Source organism: Triturus cristatus, chromosome 4_1 (assembly GCF_964204655.1).
Source record: "Triturus cristatus chromosome 4_1, aTriCri1.1, whole genome shotgun sequence".
In the NCBI taxonomy this organism is placed as follows: domain Eukaryota; kingdom Metazoa; phylum Chordata; class Amphibia; order Caudata; family Salamandridae; genus Triturus; species Triturus cristatus.
This window is the reverse complement of record NC_140585.1, coordinates 142,778,891-142,792,151: the sequence shown is the minus strand read 5'-3', so window position 1 is coordinate 142,792,151 and position 13,261 is coordinate 142,778,891. Positions and strand designations below refer to the sequence as shown.

The following is a 13,261-nucleotide window of genomic DNA, read 5'->3' as shown; positions in this document are numbered from 1 at the left end:
CTCGTGCGGCTCGGAATGAGGGGTCTCGGTGTAGTTCGGAAGGGTGGCCCGTGAAGGCCGGGGCGGGGAACGGGCACAATCCACAGGGGTAAGGACCACGCCACGAGGCCGGGTCCAACAGGCGTCCCCCCCAGCCGAAGGCATGGAGAGTCACCCATCTCCTTGGGGATTCTCCTCGTCAAGGCGGAAGAAGCGGGACAGGCCGTCGGCGTTGGCGTGATCATTGCCGGGCCGGTGTTCAACATCAAAGTCCATCCCTTGCAGCGAGATGGACCACCGCAGCAGCTTGGGGTTCTCGCCCCGCATTTGCATTAACCACCGCAGGGGCCGGTGGTCGGTCTGGACCCGGAAGTGGGTACCGAAGAGATAGGGCCGGAGCTTCTTAAGGGCCCACACTACAGCGAAGGCTTCACGCTCGATGGTGCTCCATCGCTGCTCCCGGGGCAGTAGCCGTCGGCTGATGAAGGCCACTGGTCGGTCGAGCCCCTTTTCATCGGCCTGGGACAGGACGGCCCCGATCCCATACTCGGAGGCGTCCGTCTGCACCACGAACTCCTTACTGTAGTCGGGGGCCGGCAGCACCGGGGCAGTACACATCGCTGTCTTGAGGGTTTCGAAGGCTTCTTGGCAGCGGGGTGTCCAGTGCACCTTCTTGGGCTGCTTCTTGGACGTGAGCCCTGTGAGGGGGCCAACAATGCTCCCATAGTCCCGGATGAACCGCCGGTAGTAACCGGTGAGGCCCAGGAAGGCCCGGACAGCTGTCTGGGTAGTAGGGGGTTCCCAGGCCTGGATGGCATCGATTTTTGGCTGGAGGGGAGCCACCTGCCCGCTTCCCACTTGATGGCCCAGGTAGGTCACGGATCCGTGGCCGATCTGGCATTTGCTGGCCTTGATCGTGAGCCCGGCCCGCTGGAGGGCGGCCAGGACGGCTTTGAGGTGAAGGAGGTGCTCCGCCCAGTGGTTGCTGTACACGGCAATGTCATCTAGGTAGGCCGCGCTGAAGACCTCGAGCCCGGCCAAAACCTTGTTTACAAGTCTTTGGAAAGTGGCCGGGGCGTTCTTCATTCCGAAGGGCATCACCCGAAAGTGGTAATGCCCATCCGGGGTAGAAAAGGCGGATCTTTCTTGGATGCCGGGGGGGAGCTGGATCTGCCAGTACCCGGCGGTGAGGGAGAAGAGGGCTGCGTAGTCCTGCAGCAGTTGTTGACAGTCGTCACGCTGTTCCAGGGTCAGGGAAGAGGCGAGTTGGACACCTTTGATGGATCCGTCATGGACGTTGGACTGCAAGAGGTCGGGCAGGGGCTCGGAGTCGTCCTCGCCCCCCTCGTCGGTCGCCAGTAGCAGGCTCAGTTCGGTCCGGGCAAAGTGGGGTTTGAGCCTGTTAGCATGTAGAGCCCGGAGGGGGTTCCGGGGGGACTCCAGGTCGACTAGGTAGGTGACGGGGCTTTTCTTCTCCACTACCTTGAAGGGCCCGGTCCACTTGTCCTGGAGGGCGCCGGGTTCAACCGGGGCCATGACCCAGACTCTCTGGCCTGGCTCGAATTCGATGGTAGAGGAGTTCCGATCGTACCACCGCTTCATGTCCTCCTGGCTGGCCTCGAGGTTGGCTTCGGCCATGGCTCGGAACTTGCGGGTCTGGTTTCGGAGGGTCAGGAGGTATCGGTAGACGTCAGGAGGGGCGCCTTGGAGCTTCGTCTCCCAGCCCTCCTTGACCAGGCTGAGTGGTCCGCGGACCGGATGTCCGTACAATAGTTCAAACGGGCTGAACCCCAGGGACTTCTGCGGGACCTCCCGATAGGCAAACAGGAGGCACGGCAGCAGGACATCCCATCTCCGCCTGAGGGGCTCATCCAGGCCCTGGATCATTCCCTTTAAGGTTCTGTTGAACCGCTCAACCAGTCCGTTCCCCTGAGGGTGATAGGGGGTTGTGAATTTGTATGTGACCCCGCATTGCTGCCACAGGGACCGCATGTATTTGGAAATAAAGTTTGTGCCCCTGTCGCTCACCCCTTCGCGGGGAAATCCCACTCGGGAGAAGATCCCCATCAAGGCCCGGCCTACCACGGGGGCCGTTATAGTTCTTAGCGGGACCGCCTCCGGGTACCTGGTGGCGTGGTCCACGAGGACCAGGATGAAGCGGTGGCCCAGGGCGGTCTGGGGGTCCAGGGGCCCCACGATATCGATTCCGACCCGTTCGAACGGGGTGCTGACGGCTGGAAAGGGCTGGAGGAGGGCCTTGACCCGACCCCCCGTCTTCCCGCTGGCTTGGCAGGTCTGGCAGGACCGGCAGTGGTTGTCCACGTCTCTCCGCATCCGGGGCCAGTAGAAGTGGGTCACCAGACGGCTGTAAGTTTTGTCTTGCCCCAAGTGTCCGGCGAGGGGCACGTCATGTGCCAGGTTGAGCAGGAACTCCCGGAAGCGGAGGGGGACCACCAACACGCGGCTGGCCCCGAGTTCTGCCACTTTTTCCTCACTGTACAACAGGCCCTCGGCCCAGTAGACCCAGTGGGTGCCGGTCTGGTCCCCGTTGGTTTGTGCGGACGCTTGTTGTCGGACCCCTTCGAGAGAGGGACAGGACTGCTGCTCTTGCTGGAACTGCTCCCGGGTGGGGCCCCCTTCGTGTCGCCATTGTGCCAGTTCTGGTAGGGCGCACGGGGAAGCAATCTCCTCGGGGGAGGATTCACTAGGTCCAGGGTCGGTGTCCGCCTCCCCTTCGCCGCCGGTGGGGGGTGGTGCGAGCCCCTCGGGCTGGGCGGCACCGGGGGCCGAGGACGAGCGGGGGGCCCGGGCGGTCATGGACCGGGTGCTGGCGCAGGCCCATTCGGATAGTCCCAGCATTCGGAGGTGCTCTCGTCGCTCTACTTGAGCCCAGGGGGAACTCTCCAAGTCGTTCCCCAGGAGGCAGTCTACGGGTGCGTCATCGCGGACCGTCACCTTTAGCAGGCCGGTCACCCCTCCCCACTCGAAGGGGACCAGGGCCATCTGGCACAGGCTTTCGCTGTTGTCGGCCGTCCGGACGGGGCACAGCACATTGGGTAGGATCTGTTCGGGGGTCACCAGGTGGCAGCGGACAGCGGTGACACTGGCGCCGGTGTCACGAAGGGCTTCGGCCTGTTGTCCATTGACGGTGACCTGCTGCCTGTACTTCTGGGTGTTGCTTGGGATGGGGGTGCGGGGCACCATTTCTCGGCTACCCAGGCAGACCAGGGACATGGCTGCCGGCTCCCATTCGGTGGTCCCTCGGTCGAGGGTTTCTTCTTCCTCTTCTCCCTCTCCCAGGGCGGCGGCCGCCAGCTGTCGGGGCGGGGGCCCGCCGGCCCCGCTTCTTCGGTTCAGGGGGCAGACCGGGTCGCTGGAATAGTGTCCGGTTTGTTGGCAGCCGTAGCATGTTACTGGTGGCCGTGGTCCGGGTCTGGCCGGGGTCGCCCCCCTTCGGGCTAGGCTCGGGGAGAGTTGTTGCTGCGGTGGCCCTCGAGGGGGGCTCCTGGGGGCCCCGGCGGGGGGGTCCCGGTTCCTGTTCGGCCCTCCCCCTCCACCGTGTTGGCGGGGGGGTCCGGTGGGGTTCCTCTGGTACTCCCCCATTGAGTTCCGGGGGACCCGGGAGTTGACCCATCGATCGGCCTCGACGGCGAGTTTTCGTGGGTCGGACATCTTGCTGTCGAGGAGGTGTTGCCTCAGTTCCACGAAGCAATTGTTGGAGAGATGTTCCCACACGATGAGGTCGACCAGCTGCCCGTAGGTGGTGACTTTGCTACCCTTGATCCATCCTTCTAGGGCCCGGCTGAAAAAGTCCACATATTCTACCCAGGTGGTACCCGGGATCTTTTTGCAGTCTCTGAACCGCTGGTGGTACATTTCCGCGGTTAGCCCGTAGCGGGTGAGCAGGGCCTCCTTCATGTGATCGTAGGAGGTCATCACCTCCTCCGGCAGCTGGAGCAGTGTGTCTCCACCCTCACTCAGGAACCGCCCCCACAGGCCGGCGCCCCAGTCCTTTCGGGGCACCCGATGAGAGGTCATGGCCACCTCGTAGGCCTTGAACCATTGTTGGATGTCGTCATTCTTATAGTACTCCTTGACGACCTCTTTCGGGATATGTACCTTGGCCTCGGCAGGCGGTAGGGTGTCTCTAGTACTGGGGGTGTTGGTCCCCCCGTTCTTGGCCTTGATTTCGAGCTCTTTGAGACTTCGCTCGTGCTCCAGGGTCATTTTCTTTTCCTCCAACTCTCGGTGCCGTCTCTTCTCTTCTATCTCCTCTTGAAGCCGTAGCTGCTCTAGGGCCAGTTTCTTTTCCGCCAGCTGGAGTTCGCCGTCCAGCCGCAGTCGTGCGAGCTCTAGTTCGTGGTTCTGGACCTTCTCCCGCTCTCGTATTTCTTCTTCGGAGAGGCCGGTTTCTAGGCTCTTTCTTCCTCCGGTTGCCGGAGTCAGTGCGGTTGATGTGGCCTCAGTCAGGGGCAAGGGACCTTCTTCTTGGGAGTGGCCTGCCTCGGCCTCCAGCCAGGTCCTCAGAGCTTTCTGCATCTCCTCTTTGGTACCTAGGCTGGTGGTTGCAATGCCTTTGTCCTTGCAGAACTGTTTTAATTCTTTGTGCGTATATTCCTCCAACCGTTCGGGCTGGAACTCCATGGTCGCGTTATTTTCCTGGCTGCTCATGATTACTGTTTGACTGGATGGGTAGCTAGTGGGTACTGGCTGGTACGTACTGCGTTCGGCTCGGATCCCGTCGCTGGCCACCAAATGTTGGAAGGCGGACCCCGAGGAGTCGGTGAGACCACCAAGGGGGGGGAGCCCTCACCTGCACGAAGTAGCCGAGTGCTGTCGAGAAGCCTCCTGAGAGATCCTTCTCCTATCACGTACTAGCACAGTAACACCACCACACAGGACTCAAGGAGGTTGTCTCAAGACGAGCAATTCTTTATCAGTATTTAAAGGTTACGAGATCAATATTTACACGAAAGGGATCGAGGGATCCACCAAAAGTCTCAGTGTCTCTTTGGAAGGGTAGGGGTAGCGGGACAGTCTTTGGCAGGAGCTCGGTACGAGGGTACCTGGGGCCCAGTTCTTATCCTCAAGCTGGAGGACCTCCGGATCTCGGAGGGGTCGAGCCGCGACGGCGTCAGCAGGGCTCTGGCGTTCAGTTCGTGGGGAGCCGCGATCAGGTCAGCAGGGCTCTCAAGATGGTTTCTGCTCAGCTCGAGCCGCGACGTCGTCAGCAGGGCTCCGAGGGAGGTTTCAGCGAGGTTGGGCCGCGACAGCGTCAGCAGGGCCCCGATGTTCCGGGGGGCTTCAAGGTGTTCACAAGAAGGAGCCGCGACGCAGTCTGCAGGGCTCGTGATAGTTCAAGCAAGAGTTCTTCTCCGGAGGGTCGGCCGCGATTCAATCAGCAGGGCTCTCGACTCCTGGATACAACTGCCGATCTGTGGCGGGGTCGCCCCAGATATAGGTCTGGAGCCCTTTGATGTCCGGACCCAGGCGCCCGGGGGGGGGTGGAGAGGCCGGGTGGAGGTGGCCAGACGCCCAGCAGGAGAGGCGCCCGGCCCAAGAGAGTTGCAGGGCGATCACACCTAGGGATGGGAGGACAGTTGGGGGTCTCATCGATACTGTCCTCCGCCGGGGGCGGTGAATGGTTCATGTGGCACCCCCTGGCCAGTTCTTGGTGCCTCGATGTCGGGGCTTCGCTGGGGCCGAGGCTGGGTTGAGCGGGGTCGCGCCGGCTGGCGCACAGAGTCACGTGGATGCCAACAAGATGGCGGAGCCCCGAGGGGTATGCGACCTCGTGCGGCTCGGAATGAGGGGTCTCGGTGTAGTTCGGAAGGGTGCCCCGTGAAGGCCGGGGCGGGGAACGGGCACAATCCATGGGGGTAAGGACCACGCCACGAGGCCGGGTCCAACAATTACCTTAATGCGCAAATATAAATTATCAATAAAGAGAAGACCAGCATCAATAAGGTTGTCCGCATGTCCAGTCAGTACCCTCCCTGTCCCCCGCCCGCCATGTGCAAAAAGACCATATACATATCCCTTAACATCAATGCTAAGTAACCTGGAATGCCATAAGGAGTTGTAGGCCCCTCCTACATCGGCGCCATTTTGGGGCGAGGTCGGGTGGGTCCAGTGTACAGTCTAGATGTTTCCACTAGCTAACGGTCGGACCAGAACCCCCTTCGGCAGTCCAAAAAAAATTCCATTAATGCCAACAGAAAGAACAGACTGCATGAATCGTGACTCGAAGGTGGGGAAAGCAAAGTTGTTTCCTACCGGATCATGCTGAGGTTCCACCAGAACTGCTTTGGGTTGGTAGACTACAGTGTCTCCTGGTAATTCAAACAGAAACTGGCATCCGCATGAGGGCACCACCATCTTGCAGCGACGCCGTGGTCCTTTCGGAGTGCGGGACAGCAGGCGTGTCTCTCCGCCGATACCCTGATTCAGTCTCTCTCACGGCACCAAACGGAGACAAGGTGGCTGCCGCCCGGGGCAAAGGCAAGTTAATGTGGAATGATCGAGTGATAGTGGCGGTTGCCCCCACTGGAAGTCCGCGGGAGTCGAGGGCCAATGACTCTCGTAGAATCTGCAAAGCTGAGAGGACGTCTTCAAGGGTGGGGCCCACGCCCGAGCAGGCAAGCTTCCGAGTTCCGAGGTAGCCCAGAGCCATCTTAGTGGACCAGGCCCGAATCCGAAGAGCCGGCCGCCATTTTTGAGACTCCTGTGGCAGTAGCAGTTCTCCACCACGGCCACCAGAGTGGGTCCCCCGACCAACCAACTGCGGGGGCCAACTTCTTGGGTGGAACGTCAAGGGCAACCTTGGTGCAGAAAGGAACTTCCGCCCGGGTGGTCGTCCGGCAGGTGAAACGTTTAATGGCTGCCCTGCTGCAGCTGGCTGGTGAGTGAAGCGTTAAGGGGTGCCCTACTGCAACTGGTGAGCCTCCACCTGGGGAGGCAGGGGAGGCCCGTTCGCGTCGCCTCCCCCCCCCCAGGGCACCCCACGCCGTCTTTCGGTGCTGTATTGTAGGACGGCCAGGCTGGCACCACAGCTTGCTGGACACCACCTCGATGCCGTCCGGGTATCGGCGCATCGTGTTGCCTCCGGCCTCTTCGCACAACGGACCGTCACTGATGCCGTCTCACAGGCGGATGGATTTTGTAGGCCCTTTTTATAGCTCAAAGCCGACTAAGAGACAGCAATGTTGCTACTTCGAAGAAGGAGGGGCGGGGACTGTGTTACGCGGACGGTGAATGCTTTGGGGGTGGATGTTGCAGCAGGCTGCCATGTAAATAGTTGTGTTTTAACGTGTTTTACCTTGTTGAAGTGTTGCATATACCTACAAGTTATTAAAGCGTTTTAATCATACTATTTTGTTGGAGTGTGGCATATATATGTTGGGAGGGAGCGTATGGAGGGGGCATATAGGCGATCGGAGAACCTAATAGTAATTCGTCATTCACTCGTTGCTTGGAAGGTAACTCAGGGTAAAGCGTAGAGGGGGTCCTAACAGGGCACTGGCCTGACGTTTCAGATTCTTGTTTTTGTTTAGCTTCCTTTCTCTCCTTTATTTCTTCCTCTAACTTGCTAACGACAAGATGAGCTGCCTTTCGTAGTTCTTTTTCTGCCTTTACTTCTTCTCTCTTTTTCCGTTGCGTTGTTTCTTTGCGCCACATGCCGAAACTGTCGAGCATAGTGGGCGTCGTTTTATTGCTACGTAGAGCTATTTCTAGCGTTTATATTTTATGGTCATCAAAGGATCCCATCAGTGGCCACTGACTTTCGGAGTCCTTCTTTGTATATTTATTCCATAGTTTGCTATAGGCTACAGCGACTAGTCCATATTTAGTAAACATGTCCTTATTAGGGGTGCCTTCCAGTGGAGCTGGATGGTTCATCTCTAATAAGCGGTCCGGGCAGAACCAACTATCAATCAGTGGGGAGAAGATAGGCATGACGGGTTACAACGGGGACAAAAGTCTGCACTACCTATCTTTTCACTGCTTGCAAAGACTAGACAGAATATCTCTATTCCACGTTATTTGTAAGCAGAGAATACCTCAAAAGAACCAATATCGAACAACCAGTGTTCGGATAATCAATCAATCAATGGTGAGAAAGAGATAGGCACGACGGGTTACAACGGGGGACAAAAGTCCGCGTTACCTACCCTTCACTATTTGCAAAGACTAGACAGAATATTTCTATTCTACGTTATTTGCAAACAGAGAATATCTCAAAGAGCACTATTCGTTAAAAACAATCAATGTTCGGACAATCAATCAGTGGGGAGAATAATAGGCACGACAGATTACAACGGGGGACAAAAGTCCGCGTTACCTACCCTTCACTATCTGCAAAGGGAGAGGGAATATCCCCGTTTGTAGGCAGCGAATATCTCAAAAAGAACAATCAAATAAGCAATACTAGTATTTTCAATCAATCAATCAATCGTTTCGCAATATGTCGTGTTATACGACCTTACCCGGACCGCATGGACAGTTTCTCGTCTTCCGCCTCCAGCGCCCGATCGTCCTCTACTCTCCGTATTTGCCACGGCACTCCTGATGGTTCCCAGTCAGGACCGTAGATCACTCGAGAAAGGTCTGCTCGGAACCAGTGAAGTTCGGATGATCGGCTGCCAGACGAGGGTCTATCAGGCAGGAGCTCTTCCCGATCGTTGCAGTCGTTCACTTTGTAATCCCTTTGATGTGAAGTGTTTCCCTTACAGTAGGGGCAATAAACTGCATCCGCCGGGCTAGGTGATGGCCTGGGATCGGTTCGGACAATTGGGCGCAGAGGAAGGGGGTTATCAAAAAGATGTATAAAAGGGATGTATGACCATGTATGGGATGAAAGGAGGTGTTGGTCAGGCGCGGGATGTGGTTCTATGGCAGGGTCGCGCAGAAGGAGAGAGTTTATGGCCCATGTATGAGAGAGCGGGGGTGGTCAGCGCACGGGGGGATGTTTGCAGCGCCAGAGGGACGCGCTGGCGATCGGCAATGAGGTCATGGTGCCTAAAATGGCCGTCGCGCGTTTTCCGCGTGTGGCGCTTGGGGAGAGACAAGATGGCGCAGATAATGTTCAGTTACGAACTAAATTTCCACAGGGATAGGGAGCACATGGGCTAGTTTTACTTTCCTAAGGCTCACAAATTCCAGACACGCACTAAGGTCCACTGTGACGGGTGTGAGAAGAAGTGTTCTGCAGAGTCCAAAGTAATATTTGTACTGCTTTTGGGACATCCAGAAATGTCATATTTCTCTGAGTCAGCCATAACCAGGGTCTGGCTGGGGCCTGCCCTCAGCTGGCTGGATTGATAATCTTTCTTCCACGAGCTAAGGCCTCCTCTCCAAGGAAGAGAAGATGGGTGGAGCTACAGGCTCATCCATCAGCAGCTATCACTGGGTGCCAGGCACCAAGCTGCCCCAGGGGGAAGGGGCTCTCAGAGACCATGTGGCAGGAGACCCTGGACGACGCCATCTTGAACCAACCCAGAGGCCTGGGCAGGAAGGAGGGAGTCACATGATGGTATCCAATGAGGTCGAAATAGCTCAGTTTGGAGAGGTTAGACTGAAGATCTAAAGGTTCCTGATTGGATCCCGGGTTTCTGCGCAGGGTTTTTTTGACTGAAAAGTCTTGGAAAACTTGAGAAAATAAAACGTGGTGTTAACAACATAGACCTTTTTTCTGCTCTTCCTTCAATAACTTCACTCCCCCCCTTCCTGTCCTTCATTTATCCCCGATTTTAATTATTTACTTTTCTCACAGTTATACCTCCTTCCAGCACAATCCCACTAAATAGTCTGAGAGATTCACCTTATGCTCAGTCGCACTTATTGAATGACAGCCCTGGGCTCACTCTCTCTCAGTCTGATGTGACTTGCAGACTGAAGACACAATCACATCCAGTGAATGACAGTCAAGCACAACCCCACTAGGGCAGACCAGGAGCCAGACACACTCAATGCAACTTCACCATCGGTCCCCGGGACCTAAGGAAGGCTGGAGGAGGGGGGGAGGGTCGCAAGCCCCCCTCCCCTATAAAATTAATTGTGCCAGCCCCCCAGATCCCGGCGCAACCCAATGGCTTTGCTTTGAGAGCACAGGAGCCCGCACTTAAAAAAATAAATTACTGTGGATTTGCGGATCCTCAGTAGATTTGCGGAAGCATTTACAAAAATGTTTTTGGCCTCAGGGCTGTGTCTCTGGAACCCCCCCACCCCCTCCTCCAGGCCTAGGGGGCCAGTGTATCCGTACCCTGCCATTGCTAGGGACTCAGGGGCTTATTTATGAGTCCTTGTGTCACTTTTGCGCCACCAGTGCGTCACTTTTTGTGACGCAGCAGCGGCGTACAAAATTAGCCTTGTTGCTCCATATTTACAAAGCGATGCATCTAGGCAGATGCATCACTTTGTAAACCCCTGCGCCACATTATACCTGCGCCAGGTATAATGTATGCAGGGGGGTGCTCCAATGTGAGCGGAATTTAATTTTGTGTGCAGGAAGTTTGTAAAGGACAGATTCATACGTCATGAGTGCCCCGTCTATCTCCAGTTGGGTCATGTCATGATATGTCATTGGTAATAATGGATGCTTCCTTCAATCCTGGTAGGAGTATCGCCGGTAGTATAAAGCGTTGATACGTCAGCCTGTTCCTTGGACACACATGGTAAATGTTTATTTACAAGCCCCTTGTTAAAAGTGACGCACCGGCGGCGCAGGGGGTCTAGTAAATTAGCCTCTAGTCTCTTTCCATTGGGTGTAGTATCCTCCATGGGTCACTAGGGGACGGTCAGTCTTGACATCTCCAGACAGTGTCTCTCTTTGGTGATGGGGAAGTCTGGTCCACCTGATCCGTCCATCAGGGGCCCAGGGCCATTATCCAGTGAAAATATTGCTTTAGACGCATCTTCTATCTTTTTTTTTGCGGTTAGCGTAAACATTGGCACACTGCGCTTTACGTGAGGAACAGATTCAATTTCAGTGTTTTTGTCGTCTCCCTTCCTATGTTGAATAGTTACCAAGAAAGTGCAGAAATAAAAGAAAGAACATTTCAAATTTATATCTGCTTTGCTGTCTGTGTGTCTCCTTGTGAATTATGCGGCGTGGAGGGTGCGTGGTGTCAAGTCCACACTGTGCGTGTTACTGCTGTGCAGCCACAGGACAAAGGTGTCCACACACCAGACACAGGGCGGCTTATTTACAAGCCCCGTGCGCCACTTTTGCGTCACTTTTAACATGGGAAAAGCGAAGCAAAAGTGGTGCAAGGGGATTGTAAATCTGCCTCAGGAATGATAAAACACCTGTGTGGAACATCACGTAACGCCCAGCACCGCCTAAAGATAATGGGGCAGATTTATAAGAAAGTGACGCATCTGTGAAGATGCATCACTTTCCCTGCGCCACTTTGAGAAACCCTTGCGCCACTATGGATGCGCCGTATTTGCAATACGGCGCAAGGATTGACAGATGCGTCAGATATTCTGATGCATCTGTTGACGCAAAAGTCACGCATTGCTGGAGTCGTGTCGCAAGCATGACGCAACTCCAGTAATGCAGGAGGATGCCTATCTTCATTGTGCCGCGTCACTCCTTATGCCTGCTTCAAGCAGGTGTAAGAATTTTACGCAGTGGCGTCCTAGAAGTGGCGCAGTGAAATGTTCTAGATTTCACTGCATCACTTCTACGAGGCTTTTTTGCGTTGGAACGCCCACCCTGCATACATTATACCTGACACAGGTATAATGTGACGCAGGGCTCCCTAGATGCGTCACGTTGTAAATGGGCCGCATTTTTACGCTGCTGCTGCGTCACAAAAAGTGACGCAACTGCGGCGCAAAAATGTCGCAAGGGGCTTGTAAATCTGCCCCACAGAGACCAGGAGGATGAAAACAGGAAGGGAGGGGTCATCTGAGAGAGAGAAATGGCCTCACTGGTCCCTGCTCAATACCTTGAATAATATAAAACAAATTAAGTAAATAGTAAAGAAAACTCAGGTCGCACCGAGATTTGAACTCGGATCGCTGGATTCAAAGTCCAGAGTGCTAACCATTACACCATGGAACCGCCTGTCACTTTTCACTCATCTGAAGAAACAGCCTGTCGCCAGTCGTCACCTGTGGACTTTCTATTGCTCAGCATTGTAAAACGCGCCACTACAGAAGTCAATTTCACAATTAAGCCCTTAAAACAAGAAACACCAAACTTTTGTTTACCCAAACACACGGAAAAGGACACATTTGGGGCTTTAAACTGTCCTTTTAGGGCAGTACTCTCACTTGCTCTGAGTTGGTGTAAGGCGGAAACTTCCTACATCGTAATCTTCTAGAAATCCACACAGAGCAGGTTTAATGTCATAAAACAGACTCTAAAACACAACAAGGCACGGGATTAATGTCAGAAAACAGAGTCTGAAACCGCCTCTTCGGTAGCACGGGAGGAGCAGGAAATAAACAAGCATTTTCCACGGTGAGAGCACAGGAAACTGGTGCTTTGTAATCCACGCGCTATTTATATATAATCTGTACTCTTTGTTGTGTAATAAAAGACAAACAACGAATAACCCTTCGTAGTATTAATCTGACGTTTGTTCCTCCCGGTCATTAATATACAGCAGCTGTGCAGCGAGGGCTGGGGCGGGAACAGGAGCTGTGGGGTCGTGCAAACCTCAAAGGGCTTGAGACTGATAGCAGCGGAGGAGAAGAAAGTGAAATTTATTAATATTTAGGGGATTTTAGGTTTGTAGGAAATAAGTGAAGTTTAATATGTCCCTATAGTAAAATATGTGATTTTCCCATACCGGGAGTCGAACCCGGGCCGCCTGGGTGAAAACCAGGAATCCTAACCGCTAGACCATATGGGAGGTGGCATGACACTCTCACAGCTCTGTTTCTGTGAGAGAAGTCTCTCCTGTCAGACTCCACTCTGTACATTTCAAGTTACCTTGCCACCCTCAGGGTCTGACAATCAATGGGGTAACATGCACCCCACTCCTGACAAACCAGAAGGAATGAGGTGTCATGATTTGTTCCACAACCTGCTCATGTCTCATTATTTACAACCCTGGAACTTCTCCAGACACAGAGCCCAGGACCAGAGGACAGCAGCAGCCCCCCCCCCCTTGCCTCTTACTGCCCCCCCCCCCCCAAGCCAGACAAGGCCACGCCCCTCTCCCCAGGGCACCCCTTCACTCCTGAGTCTCCTCACCTGGCTGAGGGCCCCACAGGCCCCTCCCCAGTTACCGTCCAGCTGCTTCCTTGAACCACACTCTCTCCCTGC

The 13,261-nt window shown here is 55.3% G+C and overlaps 1 non-coding gene across 1 annotated transcript; it reads right to left on the bottom strand.

Annotated features, from left to right (window-relative positions):
- Window positions 1–12,773: 12,773 nt before the first annotated feature.
- TRNAE-UUC (transfer RNA glutamic acid (anticodon UUC)) lies at window positions 12,774–12,845 on the bottom strand. Its single transcript has one exon. It is a non-coding gene; the product is annotated as a tRNA-Glu (tRNA).
- Window positions 12,846–13,261: the final 416 nt, after the last annotated feature.